We start from the raw sequence: 14,847 nt of genomic DNA, 5'->3' as shown, positions 1-14,847 counted from the left end.
ATGTTATGGGAATAACCTCCCTTTCATCTTTCAAGTCCTTAAAAGTGGCACTTATCTCTGCTATCCTTCCAGGAAAACAATATTGCATCTGATTCACTATGTTACTATGTAAAGGCCATTCTAGTGGCTTCCACTTGGCCTTCCTACCATAATAGCCCTACTTCATGAGTCAGAGAACCGGTGTGGGGATTCTGCCAGTTGCTGAGTATGTTGATTCCAAATATTCATTCTGAAACTGGGAAAATGATGACAGAATGAGTCCAGGGACCCAACAGACCCACTGTGAGATGTACTTGAGCTGAAACTCCATCAATCACCTGACCTCTATGAACCCCCTACTCTGATAGGTGGACTACAGTGACATTTTGGGTCTCCTGGAATTAGTGTCACATCTGGGCCAGGGTCTAATAATGCCCATTTCCTTTTCCCCAATGCACACTCACTCTGGTAAAAGGCCAATGACTTCTTGGAGAATGCTGAGAGGAAGATTAACAGTGTAAATTTTGGGCAGTGTAAAAGTGTCATTCCCCAAGTGTACCCTACCATCCCCTCACTCAAGGGCCTCTGAGTCTGTAAACTGTCTCAAGTCTGGAAATTGATTAAGGGTCCATGTAATTCAAGTTAGAATTCTGTTCATATGACCTAGAATTCTTCTTATACAGCTCAAATGAGAATTGACTAGACTGTCCACCTATCTTACTTCTAAGTAGCTCCATGATCTACTAGCCAATGCCACAAGTCTCTACAAGTCAGATTATTTTGACTGCTTCTTTGAGTCCTCTGTTCATTATGGTGGTCATAACTACCTTGTCTTTAGTGATTAACTGTCAACATATGGCTTCTTCCAACTCAGGATCCAATCATCTGCATTCTGTTTAATGATTCCAGCTCAGTGACAACAGTTCATACAGTAATTTCTGAACTAAAGAGAAGGATGACTACAGAGCTCCTCAGGGATGATGGAGCTGGTCTCATGAAATTATTTCTCATGATTCTGGTGGAAGATGTGTCCTCTGGACATTCATGGATTGTAAGAGCAGGTCTTTCATGATAAATTCACTCTAACATTCCAATCTCTCTAAGCCTCTAGATCTACATTATACCAGGCAATTAGGGCAGCTTCCATCTCAAGAAATCAGCCAATCATCCAAACAAACTGTTAATGCTCTTTCTAAGCTGTTTCAGGATCTTTTGGGACTTTTGTCCAGTTATAGCTTTTGAAGAAACGAGAGGTGGTGGGAGTGCATCATGAAAAGTAATAGGTGTGTCTTTCAAGCCAGTTACATCATGGCATTCCATTGCAGTTTCATGTGGCAAAACAGAACTAGTCAATCCAGACAGAGAAGTAAGGGCTCTCTCCCCAGGGGTGGTGATTACATGGTTAGCAGGCACTGAAGAATTAATCTCATTTGGTAAAGGTTGGATGGCAGACTTGTCCTGGCAGACTGGAGGCCAGCAAGCTGTTTTATCAAAGCATGCTTGAGTTTGAGAATTCAAGCCCTTTTTCCTAAGGGCAGTTTCCAAGGTTGCCCTTTTTCCTAAGGGCAGTCTATTACAGGTCTATCTAGCAAAGGCTCAGCAAGTTCTATGAATTCCTTTCCCCTCACAATCATTATCAAGCCATATATATGCATCCCATATTTCATGAACTCCTTATTTTCCTATCAAAGCTTTGTTTTAACATCGGAAACCTTGCAAAGATGACATTTTCATTTATGTTTTAAATCTGCTACTCACACAATGAGGTTCAGTGTCTGGTTTTCGGAGATCTTAGGGCTGTAACTATAGGAAATAAGATTTTCTTCCAGGGCATACATGGAAACCTTAACATCATTCATATGATGCTTAGGATTCAAATTTGAAGCCTTCAATTCATCCTTTTCCTTCATCACTATATCCAGAATGTTTAACAGCAACCAGGTAACATCATTATAACACTTAATTCCACAAAACTCCATCAAGGTGTCAAACATGCTCACCCAGAGTCTTACCTCATGTAAGTGTCGAGTTAGCAAAATCTAATGGTGATATTTTACATATCTTTTTTGCCAACTAACCTCATGGAGTGTCAGTGACATCTTGATTATTGGAAAGTGGGTCATTAGTGCCTCTGAGTCTAATCAGAGTAGAAAACCAATTGTAAGGACTCACTTTTAAGATTCTATTTCTCAAGCATCAGTCTTTGTACCAATATGTATTAGTCATAGTTCTCTAAGAAACAGAACCAGCAGTAAATATCTGCAAATATGAGATTTATAAAGGTGTCTCATGCAATCATTGGAATTGAAGAGTTCAAAATCCATAGGGCAAGCTGTGAAGCTGGCAGTTTCCTTGAAGAGCCTGGAGAAACTCCACAGGACAGGCTTAGTGGCTGAAGAAGCAGTGAAAATATCTCTCTTCTTCCTTAAAAGTCATTAATTGATTGAATTGTCTTGTTGGTGGGAAACAGGTCTTAGGTAATCTCAGATGTAATCCACCACAAGTGCAATCAACTGACTGATGCTTTAATACATCAACCTTCAGGTTTATCAGTCAGCCACAAAATATCTTTGTAACAATGGCCTGACCAAACTACTGGGCATTAACATTTGGCAAAGTTGACACCAGAATCTAACAATCACACCAGCTATGTATTTGGAGTTGAATGTAGCTTCCTAGGTTCTCAGCAATGCCATGAGAAAAAATTCAAGGGCACAGCACAGCATAGAGTAAACAAGTATAAAATTCACTGTGAATACATGTAACAGCGCACGTGGGCACTCTCACAAAGACAGAGGTGAGATAAGTAAGTGGCACCAGCAAAGGACATTTTCCTCTTTATTTCGTTTTCTTTTTTTCTTTTTTTTTCACATGAACAGGCACCGAGAATCAAACCTGGGTTTCTGTGATGGCAAGCAAGAATGCCAGTGAGCCATTGTTACCCACCCAACATCTGCTTTTATAGGTTAGCACTATTTACTTCCACTCCCAATTCCTTGTTTAGAGTCCATTTATCCAAAATCCCTTCATTCCAGGGCGTTGCCTTGTGGTAGATAGTGCATTTGAGTGGGTTGTTTGCTCCAGCCTTCTCCCTAGATGATTCACTTAGGTAGGATTCATATGGCTCCACCCTTCTCTATAGAGGACTCACTCAGATGGGTGCCATTTACTGTTCAGGTGATGTTTATTTCTGTTCTTCTCAATGATATCTTTCCTCTTGAAGCCTGACTACTTCTGGGAACCTGCCTTTTGCTTATTTAGCCACCATCTTAATTCTAACCCTATCACACTACATCAGTATTGTAAATTGATATATATATTGTCCACCCCCATTTATTTTGTGAATATATACACTTTGTGATGTGACTAAGCATTAGTACATTTTAATTTGGTTGATAGAACTTTGGCTCAGTATGTATATTCTGTGTAATTGGCAGTTGTTTGTTTTGTGCATATTGCTCCCAGTCTTCAGAAACTTATTATCATCTATTGATTACCTATTCATTTCTTAATGATATCTTTTGATGACAGGTACTTTTTAATTTTTGTGAAGTCCCTTTTATTAATTGTCACCAAAACAGTCTCCTTTTCTTCCTTCCAGAAGTCAGAATTTTAAAACTGTTATGCTTCATTCTGTAGTAAATTTCAATTTACTATGAAATGAGGTAGGGATGAAGCTAATTATTCCCACTTCAAATTATCCAGTTTCTCGGGGACAGTTTCTGGGAATATGAAAGTGATTGGTCATATAACTGTACTATCTGATAATGCTGACCTCATAAAGTAAATTTGGAAAGTGTAATCTCTTACTCAATTCTCTGTGTGATTATGTAAGATTGAAATTATCTCTTATCTAATATTTCCTCCTATATTACTGATAAGGCTACAAATTTTGATGTCTATGGGAAGTTTATTAGCAGAAGGGAAATAAAATACCAAAAAATAAGTGGAGAATCCTTTATAAATATTGTTTAACTCAGATCCTCAAACTCAAGCAGATTCTTTGTACTCCCTTTGGTGTTTTTCCTTGTGCTTAAAATGCAGTTTTCCCTATCAAAAAGAAGACCCTTAATTTGATTGTCCTATGTATCTAGGGAGCAATAACCAGGAAACACCTGCTGTTGATGTAGAAGTCCCACCATCCATTTTCCTATTGCCCATCTAAATTCATTTTTTCTGTTTCAAGGCCAATCCTTTTTTAAGATGTTGAATAGTAGCCAAGGCAAGTTATCAAAAACACCATCATAAAACCTAGTGAATTCATACAATAAAATAATTTCTGTAAGTAAACTTCCTGAGTTGTGTTTACTAATGAACATGATATGACAATTAATATTTATATAATGTGATCTAGAAAAATTTTTAAATGAATTTCTCCCATAACATAATTCAAACATAGAAATGGAGAGGCCATCATTATACCCTTAGGATGACACTCATGAAATAAATTATATTGACACACACACACACACACACACACACACACATACACACACACTTCTTCAGATAAAATGGACAGGATCCAAAAAAAAGCAGGAAAAAAACCAGAAAGTAAAAATAAAAGACAGAAAGCTGTTTGGTGAGCATATCCTATTATCTTGTAGACTCTTCTGTTTGGTCACTGTTTAGGCTTATGATTTTGTCCTTCAAAAAGAGGAAAGTATTGGGATTAACCCATGGTATTTCATTCTTGAAATCAGGACATGGGAGGCTTCTATTGTTGTAAGGAATAGAAGGAACAAAAGGAACAAGGAATACATTTTTGAGATTAACCCAACAACAAGCTGTTAGGTCTCAGGAAAAGAATTATAAGAGCAAAAGGAACTCTTGATGCAGAGACCCTTCAGCCCCCCCCCCCCCACACACACAGCATCCTTAGCAGGTCCAAGGATCCAGATATGAACCAACTGCCGTACTGGCTGGTGTTGCATCCTCCAGATGAACGAAGGCATCCCAGATAACTAGAAATATGGTCAATAAGCCCCCATCCAATCAAGGGAAAAAACACCACCTAGTGGGCACCCTCCCCTCCCAGCATCACTCTCTCTTTAAAACACAACTCCCAGAAAAAACAGCAGGAACCATTTTCTTTCCTTTCACTGGTAATCTGTTAAATTTGACTTGCTGCACTTTGTGGATTCCTTAATAACTCCTTGCCTAACTTGATGGTGCTGAAACCCAAGAATGGAATTTTGACTGAAACTTGGGCTTCTGGCCCCTTGGGGCCACATGACAGCCTTTCAGTCACTCTGTTCCCTGAACTGCATGGTCACTATGGTTTCTATGTGATTGATAGTCTGAGTCTACAGGTGATGCCAGCTCAGTCCATGACACTCAAACATCTACAACTAATTGGACTGTTTTTAAGTGATGTCTTTCTGCCTAGATCCTCCCCTTGAGAGTTTTGTTTGGTGTCCCAGGGATACCCCAACCTGCCTCAGCGCAGCATTTAGGGTGGTATTAGAGCAGCTCCAGTCTCAGCACTTACACAATCTTAGCACTCAGTCAAAACTCTCCAGCTCCAAGTGCATTTTTCCCCATGCAACAGTCAAAAGTAGTTTGGGGGATGCCTTGAGAGACTGCATGGACTTTCTTGGTCCCCAACAACAAACTGGGGATGGCTGCTTTGTTGTTGTGACTGAATCATGGATCTGGGTGGCTAATGTCACTTGAACTATGTCTTGTGTAGCCCCATAAGACTCGAAAGGATCTGGTAATCATAAGCTTCCAAGGGAGCAATGATTCATCAGCCTCCCACAAGAAAAATTCCATGAGCCTCCCAAAAGCAAAGGCCCAATGCATGTCAGCCTCAATCTCTAGGAACAGTGCAAGCTTCCAAAAGAGGCAGTAATCAGAAGCCTCTGAGGGAGTTGTTAAACATAAAGTTACCACAAGCAACCCCCCATAAACCTCTTATGAGCAAAGTTCCCTAGTATTACAAACCCCTCACTTTTTAATTAAAATTTAACAAATCTCTTTCTTTCCTTGCATAATCATGGGTAACACCCAGTCCCATCACAGTGACACTAAAAACCTACTTTCCTCAGATATTTACACCATAATATCAGTAAACCGAACTTAAAAAGGTAAAATAAAACCACAAAAACACTTCTTTTTGCCATTCAATTTAGCTACAATATCCTTTAGAGCAACAAAAACATTGGCCATAAGATGGTCCTCTCAATTAACAAATCTTCACGAAAGTTAGCAATTTTATTCAGTGCAATGATACATAGTTGGAAGCCCCTGCTCCCAAGCCTAACATATTTATTCAGGACTCAGCCTTCCTCTGCTACACTATCATTTTACCTTCTTCATAGAAAACCTTCAAAGCCTTCTGCCCCTCTAATCACTTCTTAAGTGGTGTAATAAGTGTTTCATGCTTGTTCAATTGTTAATTAATATATTTGGTGTGTTAGGCATTTAATGCCTCTTGATTAGCTGATATGTTCAGTCTAGTTATTAATTGATGTGTCCCTGCATTTGTATTAATCAAATGTTCATAACTGGTTATTAATTATGGAAGTTTTTTTGAAAAAATAACCTTTAGGCTATATTGAAAGTTTTAAAATTTTAGTTATAAGTCTAAAAAAGGTTTTATTTCTATAACTTAATCTGGCTTCACTACAATAAAAAAAATGCTACTATTACAATTTAAAATTGTTCTGCCTAAAGTAAAAATGGGATAAAATAATTGAAAACAAAAATTCTGAATGGCAAAATTAAAACACTTTAGTCTTATAATTACTATAAACAAAGGAGTCATTAAAAATTGCTCTGGAGTTTCTCTACTGCCCCTGAAATTTCCCTAAGGCAGCAGGAAACTAGCAAAGAGCTGTCTCTGGAAACAGCAACAACTTTTTCCAATAACCCTGACCCCAATATCTAATAAAATGAATTTAATAATTAGAAATTGTTAAAATTTTCTTTGTTTTTGTTGCTCTAAAGGATATTGTAGCTAAATTGAATGGCAAAAAGAAAATTCTATAGCCCTTATTTAAACTTTTAAACCCAAAAAGCCTGAGATCTCTCTGTCTGTGCAACCAATTAAAGAATCTTCCAAAATGTAGACTTGGTACAAATTAAATGAGTTCACTATATTTCCCAAACTTAATTATCAATGCATTTTTAAAGTTCTTCATAATTTTAGTATATTATAAGAACAATAGGAAATATTAAATAATAAAATTTTAAATTGAACACATGAAATTTTATTCTGCTTAACTATGTTCTCCTTAAATTTAAATAAGCTTACTTACAAATAAACTAGTATTAAAAATACATTTTCAAAATTCCTATTAAAGTAGCAGGTTGCATAAACTGAGCAGTATACCTAGTAATAACACTTATATAAAGTATAATAAAATTAAAAATAAGGTAATGCTTCAAATATTCTATTTAAGAAATCAATTAAGGTAATAAAAATAAAAATTGATGTTTTATGATTTTGATTATCTAAATTACAAAGAATCTGGCTTTTGATTACTTGGCCATTTCTTACCTCAGTATATGAAAAAAATCTAAATTTGCGGTGGAGCTATTAATATCAATAAAAAATCAAATATTTAATAATAAATGCTGTCATAAATAACGAAAACAATTCTTAGCTTAAAATTTTTTATATTTTAGTTATAATATACTATATAATATATATAACATAAAGATATAATATAAAACATTCACAATAAAAATACTGAAAGAATTTAGAAAGCAGAAAAATAAAAATAACCTAAGAAATCCTTATAGAGAAGACATGTACAAGAACTTTAAATAAGAAAATAGCATTTAAACAAATAGAATTCTAAGCTAGTTTGTAAAACCCATAACTTAATTCTGTGAATTAACACATTTCTGGCATTGTTTAGCAATTGGTACATTATTTAAAATTTTTATTTTTTTTCTAGATATAAGTCCCTTAAGTATCAAAAAGCTAATTATATTTCAAACTTGGGACTTTCCTGACCTCTGAAGGTAAAGCTAAATTAAATTGAAAATTTTAAATATACTATAAAGTAATCATTTATATGTTCTAAATACAGAATATATAATTATCTAGCTATGTTCTAAACACAAGCATAAATTTCTTCCCTTCCTCCATTATTTTTTAATATCTCTGTCTTTTTTTCATTTCATAAGGATTATTATTGGAACAAAATATGAGATTAAAAAGCTTTACAAATTTACTTCTGATTATGTACAGTCTAAATAAATAAAAACTATAAATAAAGTGAATACAGAAGGTAATAAAGAGTTTAAAGACTTTTTTTGTTATAGTCATTATAAACCACAAGCTGTAAATGGATTTTTAAAAATACAGAATTATAAAGAAAGGGTTTATGAAAATAAATTGTCTGTCATAACCAGTACTAACCCAAATTTAATATGTCTGTTTATCATATATTTCCAAAAAAATGAAAGCTTTTATGTTAAACTGAATAGCCATACAAAGTTAAAATTAAGCTCTCTCTGTATTCTATTAACACGGATTGTTAATATGCTCTTAAAGTAAGGTATTTTAAAAAACAATTTTTCTTAATCATCTAAGTACTGTGTCTTGTATATTTTTACATCAGAATAATATCATTATTAGCACTTATGTTGGCATTATCTTTTATTTCATATCTGGATCCTTGGACTTTTATTTCAGAAGACAAGCCTTCTCACTGTTTGAAAAACTGCTAAAAATAATTTATTCTTTCAACTTGTATAAGCAAGGTACTAAAATAACTTAACATATTCCATAAAAGTGTTTGGGAAATATTACAATGGTTAAAAGGAATTTTAAGTCTTGCTACTAATTAAATTTAAATAAATAACATATTAATATATTTGGACATTATATAAATTCCTAGACATTTAACAACTGTCAATGTTATATCCTACTAATCTGTATGATATTAAGCAATAGTATGGTATTGTTAATCATGGTTTTAGTTATTTTAGAAAAGGCTACAGATCATTAAAAAGCCAAATTGTCAATTGCACTGCTTTGCTCTAATACTTCTCTAAAAGTATATGTGCTCAACTTTAAGAGAAATGTTGGAAAAATATGTATGTTTTATTCTATCTGTTAAATAACATAACTTTGGAAAATGTGTAAAAGTATAATAAAACAAAATCTCTACTACAATTTCTTAATATAAAGTGACTGTCCAACATTTTTATTTCTGAAAAAGTTTCATTTAAAAACACTTATAAAAATTAAAACTCAGATTATAAGCATTAACTATTATCATTAAGTTCTGAAGTGATTTTACTTTGCATAGCCCAATAATTCCCTGGAAACTTTAAAGTCTGTGTGGCATCTAAAACTCAAATTTTGTTCTCCAGCTCTGAAAATTAGCATGGGTTCACACAGCAATGGTTAAAAACTTAAAAAAATCAAACTCCAATTATAAACGAAATAAAAATCTGGTTAAAATCAAGGCAAACCAATATACGAGATAAAAAATAATACTGTCTGTATTTTACAGCTTTAACTTTAGCATAAGATAAAGGAAAATGTTAATTTTCCAAAATTTGCACTAATTTAATCTATCTAGTAAGTTAAGCAACCTAGTTCCACTTTATTTAATATGGACCTTGGAATAGGGAACAGAATCTTAATATTTATACACATTAATGTTTTATACTCTGCATTTCAGAATATTTGAGGTAGAAAATGAAAAGTTCCTAAGGGACTTGGAAATATAAAATTATTAGGAATACTTCAGGTGGTAGAGCATAACATTTTCTTAAGCAAAAAAAAAAAGCTCCCAATTTAATAAGCCAAGGCCTCAGTTTTGAGGGTTGCCCTTATGAAATTTATTTTTATAATAATATACTGAACCTACTTAAAATTAGTTCTAAAGAGCCATATCCAGAATATCTCTACTGTTGCTCTAATGTGAACTCTCTCTAAGCCAAACTCTGAGCTTCCCGCATCATGGGACATAATTACCAGGAGCATAAGCCTACCACTGGTGGTGCAAAACATAACAAGCCCTGGCACCACAGAACATAACTGGTCTTGGCACCACAGGACATAACTAACCCTGGCACAGTGAAACATAAGCTCCAAACATGAACCTGGCCCTAACATGGATGATGAAAAGGAGGAAAAGAAATAGAGTTTCAATGGCTAAGAAATGTCAAATTGAGTCAAGCAGTTATTCTGGAGGTTACTCTTATGTGAGCTTCAGCCAGATATTGCAAACTGCCACAATACGGCAAACCCCAACCAACAGCATTTCTAGAAACCCTAAAACATCCAATGCTCCATAAAATTTTGCTTATTAAGCTTGTTTTTCAGAAACTTAAAACCTCCAAATTGTTTCAATGCCAAAGAAAGTCTGAAACCTGTAAATGCTGAACTCTCTAAAGGTAACTAGTTTCATCATTCATTGCTTTGCCTTTCTGTCAAATTTTCTTTCACTCTTCTCCACCCCTTTATGAGCTATTCTGCTCCACCTCATTGGGCCCTTAATTATCCTCCTATTAATTTTCCTGTCCCTGTCTCTTACAAAATCTGTCTAGATTTATTCACTGGTCAATAGCAGCCATGACCAACCAGCAGAATTCTGAAAGCATACTTCTGCTACTTCTCCTGTCACAGAAAAGACATTGCTATCAACCTGTTCCAACAGAAAATGCCCAAAAACCCAATTAATAATGCCCCTGCTCAACTCAGAGCAATTTCTCCCCCCTTAAGCTCACTTTAACTAAGCTGAAAGCAGCTAAAGAATGAACACAATGTCCCTGCTCCCTCCAAAAATTTCTTCAAGCTGGGCTAAAGCATCCCCCCAAATATAACCCCAAATTCATTCAATTTTATTAAAAGGAAAAGGCAAGAATGTTAGGCCTCAGGAAAAGAATTCTAAGAGCAAAAGGAACTTTTGATTCAAAGCCCCCTCCGCCCCCTCCACAGCATCCTTGGCAAGTCCAAGGATCCAGATATGAACCAATTACCATACTGGCTAGTGTTGTATCCTCTAGATGAATGAAGATATCCCAGATAACCAGAAATATGGTCATAATATGTTTCCATTGAAACACCTTCCCTTACCAGTGTCTCACCTTGCCTAATATTTGCAGCTGCATATCAGAGGAGCTGATTGCAAACAATCAGCATCTCTCACTGGACAGATGCCACATGACACAGATGTTACCAATTCCTCGTCCCAGCCAAGAGAGCCATCCAATGACAAGGCCCGTCTCCTGAAATCTTTGTGCTCTGGTTCCTCTGACCATTGCTGCCCACCCCCCACCAGCTCCCACAGCAAACCCATGTGAATTGCCTTTCATTCCCTTTGTTCAAAAAACACAGGAAGAGGAGACAATCTGGAGTCGAGCTGAGACCATGATTTATGGTACACATACCAGCAGAAAAAAACAAAGCCAATCTACTGAGATTTACAGCCCAATATAAAAGGAAGCTCAGTTTTACCAGATCATCAAGTCAGATAAAGCAATTTTAAAAATAAAGCTTCACTTCCTGTAGTTCATGCAATTAATCACCTTCAATGCTAAAAATGGCTCTACTTCATTTTCCTAAGAACCCAACAAAACCAGGAACTTGTGTTTGATTATATGTAGGGAAGGAACAAACGTGTCATTTTGTGAATACATTTCCCCAAGGGCAGCATTAACAGTAACCTCAAAGAGGGCTTCCAAATGTTCAATAGGAGAATGTCTTATCCTCCACCTGGTTTCCTCACACTCTCCCTGCCCCCCATGGCTTCTGGTCACCCATCCACCAAAACCATTTTATTTTTCCCATTCTTAAAAGGTTAATGCATCCTCATTCACAGTTTTCTGGATGGAAATAATGATGATCTCAATCTTGGTAATCTCCTGGCTATACAACCCTGCTCCTTTCCACAAGCACAGTGAACGAGCAGGAGGGGTTGCCCAGCAGGGGCAGGGGGGGTCGTGGAAGGAGCCCCAATACAAGAAGTCATGCCTCAGAGCTTTGGTTCTGGCTCTGCCATATTTGGCTCTGGGATCACAACTTTTTTGTACCAATTTTGTCATTTTTTCATCGTAGTCGGGAACCAGCTGAGCCAAATTTATGCTTCTCTACCTTTTAAGTTCAGACTTCATAATAATCCAGAATTCCTTCCAGGTTATGTTCCAGATTAGAAATCTCTTCTACTTCAGAGTTATGTGAGATAAAATCTTTGCAGACTGAGATGTTATCTTGCATTTGTTTCCCCTAGACAAAAAATTGGGTCCAATGTCCATGTTATTTTATAGTTCCAATGGCAATAAAAAACTCTAGACCAAAAGAAAAAATTTCCTATGTCTTTTTCATTCTGTATCTAACAACTCTCAAATGCCAAGCTCACTATTCTCATCTAAACTTTTTTATAGATATTATTTTGCTCACATGACCAAGCCATATTTGCCTTTCAGAATCTCCCCTCATCTATTAAGTATTGATGACTCAGTGAGTGTCTGAAACATCTGGCAGTGAAAACAACTGGAATCTGTATCTTCTGAAATGTCTCCCTTGCTCTGTCATGACTAAACACAGCCAGTTAAAGTGAAAATGCTAAAATCAAGATTACAGTGGTGATCTGGTTCAGAGAAATGTATGTACTGACCTCCTCATACAAATAAATTTGAGAGGGAATGGTAAGGTGGTTTTATGCTTAAGATTTCCTTTTTAGGATTGACTTCATAATTTAAGCTCGCAGCTGTCCCATCTCAACATATAAAACTGTTAGTGATCTGCCCTTAGATCCTTCTCCAGACCAGCTGGCATTCCCCAATATATGCCACTTTTTGGTCCACCCATACACATGACTTCCACTTACAGAATGGGAACTGTCCCCTGCCCCATTTCTTTAGACCTTCTCAAATTACTTTCCTCATCTCTTTTATCTCTACTCTTCTTTTAAGCTTTGCTGACAAACCTCCAGCTCCTTAAAACAACTGGGGTGGGGGTGAGTTTGGGTCACCTCCTACACTTCTATCACAGCATGTAATACATTGTAACAATCAGCTTAGGAAGTCCCTCTGTGGTCTGTGAGTCTGGGAGCTGAAGGGAAGGGGGAAGGAGCAGCTTCTGCCTGAACTCCCAGCACAAAGCACAGTATCAAATTCTTAATAGGCCCCTGCTTATTGTTTGTGAAATGAAACAGGGAGGGGGAAACTGTGTTTCAGGAGGCAAATTAGATACAAATAAGAACTCAATGAATACTTGTTCAATTAAGGGCATAAGGCCGCAGCTATGCAGGCTCACTCCTGTCTCCCCGAAAATGCTGTCCTTAACAGAGATTCACAATAACACCCTCATCTGGTCAGGTCTAATCATGAAGCTCTGGATTCAATGACAGTTAACATCAGGGATGAAAACCCTGCAGCTTCTGGCCAGAGTGAATCAGCTGAAGCCAGAAGGGAAGTGGAGGATAGAAAAGGAACAATACTGTTCCCTTTCAGTTCCTAAACCCAGGCTGCTTCTTTAATTGAAACCACTGTGTCCTGGCAAGGAGAAAGTGCTCTGCCCTTTATATACAAAGACCTACATCCTCTCATCTGCACTGCTGTGCCTAAGCCAAACCATTTGAGAGAGGTCCTGAAGGCGAGCAGAAACTCTGTACCTAGCACAGTTGCTACTGAAAAGTAGAAAAGATGCAGAAAAGAATCAATATTTTTTCCCTTGATGTTTTCTGCACGTGGGAGAGGAAGAAAGAAGCGAAGTGGGAGCTGGGAAGTTGATGGGGGTAGAGGTGAAATGCACAGTTCAGCAAGTTGAGTACCTGCATATTATTTTGAGAAACACTATGTGCCAAATGTGGTCCAATGACATTTTTGCTCAACATCCAACTTACTTGTTTCAAAGCCATATGATTTCAGGTTTGGGGTTGCTTTCTGCTCTACAAGTGAAGTATATAGTGTTCCCAGAGGTCACATCTGCATCTTGTGGCTCTGACATAATCCTTGGCCTTTCTGTGCCAAACAAAGAAATGGAAACCTTATTAGTTTTAAAGTGTCAAGTAAAATTAAAGAAGATTAAAAAAAGCAAATTCCTCATGTTCAAAAGAACACAAATGTCCAAAAGTGTATCTCAAACACAAATATTTAAGTGCCCTCACAAAAATGACAGATTGGCTTCTCTATAGGGAACATCATTTTATGGTACGAGTTTTTACAGAGCATTTTTGTAATGCCTCAGGGATACCACTCTCTAAGAATCTTATTTGATGTGTTCAGACAAACATCAAATAATCGCCTTCCATGGTCTATCTACTCTTTAAGACAGTATAACCCCTTTATATAGGGGCACTCAGTTAATAACTATTTTTATTGAATAACATTGAAAAATAATGATTTTTATCTAGAAGTTAACCTGAGAGTAAAAATCTATAGAATGTCTAGTGCAGCATAGATGACAAAGCTGCACTATATGTCCTTCCTATGTGTCCCTCCTCTAATGCCTCTGACCCCAACAGATATGGGCTTCTCTATAGAAGCTTCTACCTCCTGAATGCTAGCTGTTTCCCACACTCTGATGTTCTATGAGGAGATTCTCAACTGCTTATATAGTTCCCAATCATTTACCTATAGTGCAGGGATCTCTCCTGAACTCCAAGCCTACATATGCAACCACCTCCAGGATAGCTCCCCTTGGTGGCCAATAAGAAATCCAGCATGATCATTAGCAGACCTCCATTCAATTCTTGCCTTAGTCACTTACAAACTTCAAAGATTTTTGAAAAGATACTCAACCTCTCCAAGCCTTAAGGTACTCCTTCACCTACCATATAGTATTTGTGGTGACACATACGTATATGTGTGTACGCAATACACTGCACATCTGACATCTTAATAGCGCAAAATACGGTCAGCAATGTCAAACTCGACATGTCTAAAATTTAACTTGTA

General features: G+C 36.6%; 1 protein-coding gene across 4 annotated transcripts in view; it reads right to left on the bottom strand.

The window, feature by feature from the left end:
- Positions 1-13,892, bottom strand: part of LOC143673270 (olfactory receptor 5D18-like) — a 72,424-nt gene extending 58,532 nt beyond the window's left edge. For 3 of the 4 annotated variants that reach the window (XM_077147568.1, XM_077147575.1, XM_077147569.1), the window contains exon 1: positions 13,794-13,892. The gene's annotated coding sequence lies outside the window, so the exon portion shown is untranslated. The remainder of the gene's footprint in view (positions 1-13,793) is intronic. The other variant, XM_077147570.1, reaches the window with a different exon arrangement.
- Between the last annotated feature and the right edge of the window lie 955 nt (positions 13,893-14,847).

The sequence above is a fragment of the Tamandua tetradactyla genome, unplaced genomic scaffold (genome assembly GCF_023851605.1).
Source record: "Tamandua tetradactyla isolate mTamTet1 unplaced genomic scaffold, mTamTet1.pri scaffold_73_ctg1, whole genome shotgun sequence".
Taxonomy (NCBI): Eukaryota; Metazoa; Chordata; class Mammalia; order Pilosa; family Myrmecophagidae; genus Tamandua; species Tamandua tetradactyla.
Note: the sequence above shows the minus strand (reverse complement) of the source record. Positions and strands in the feature narration are given on the sequence as shown.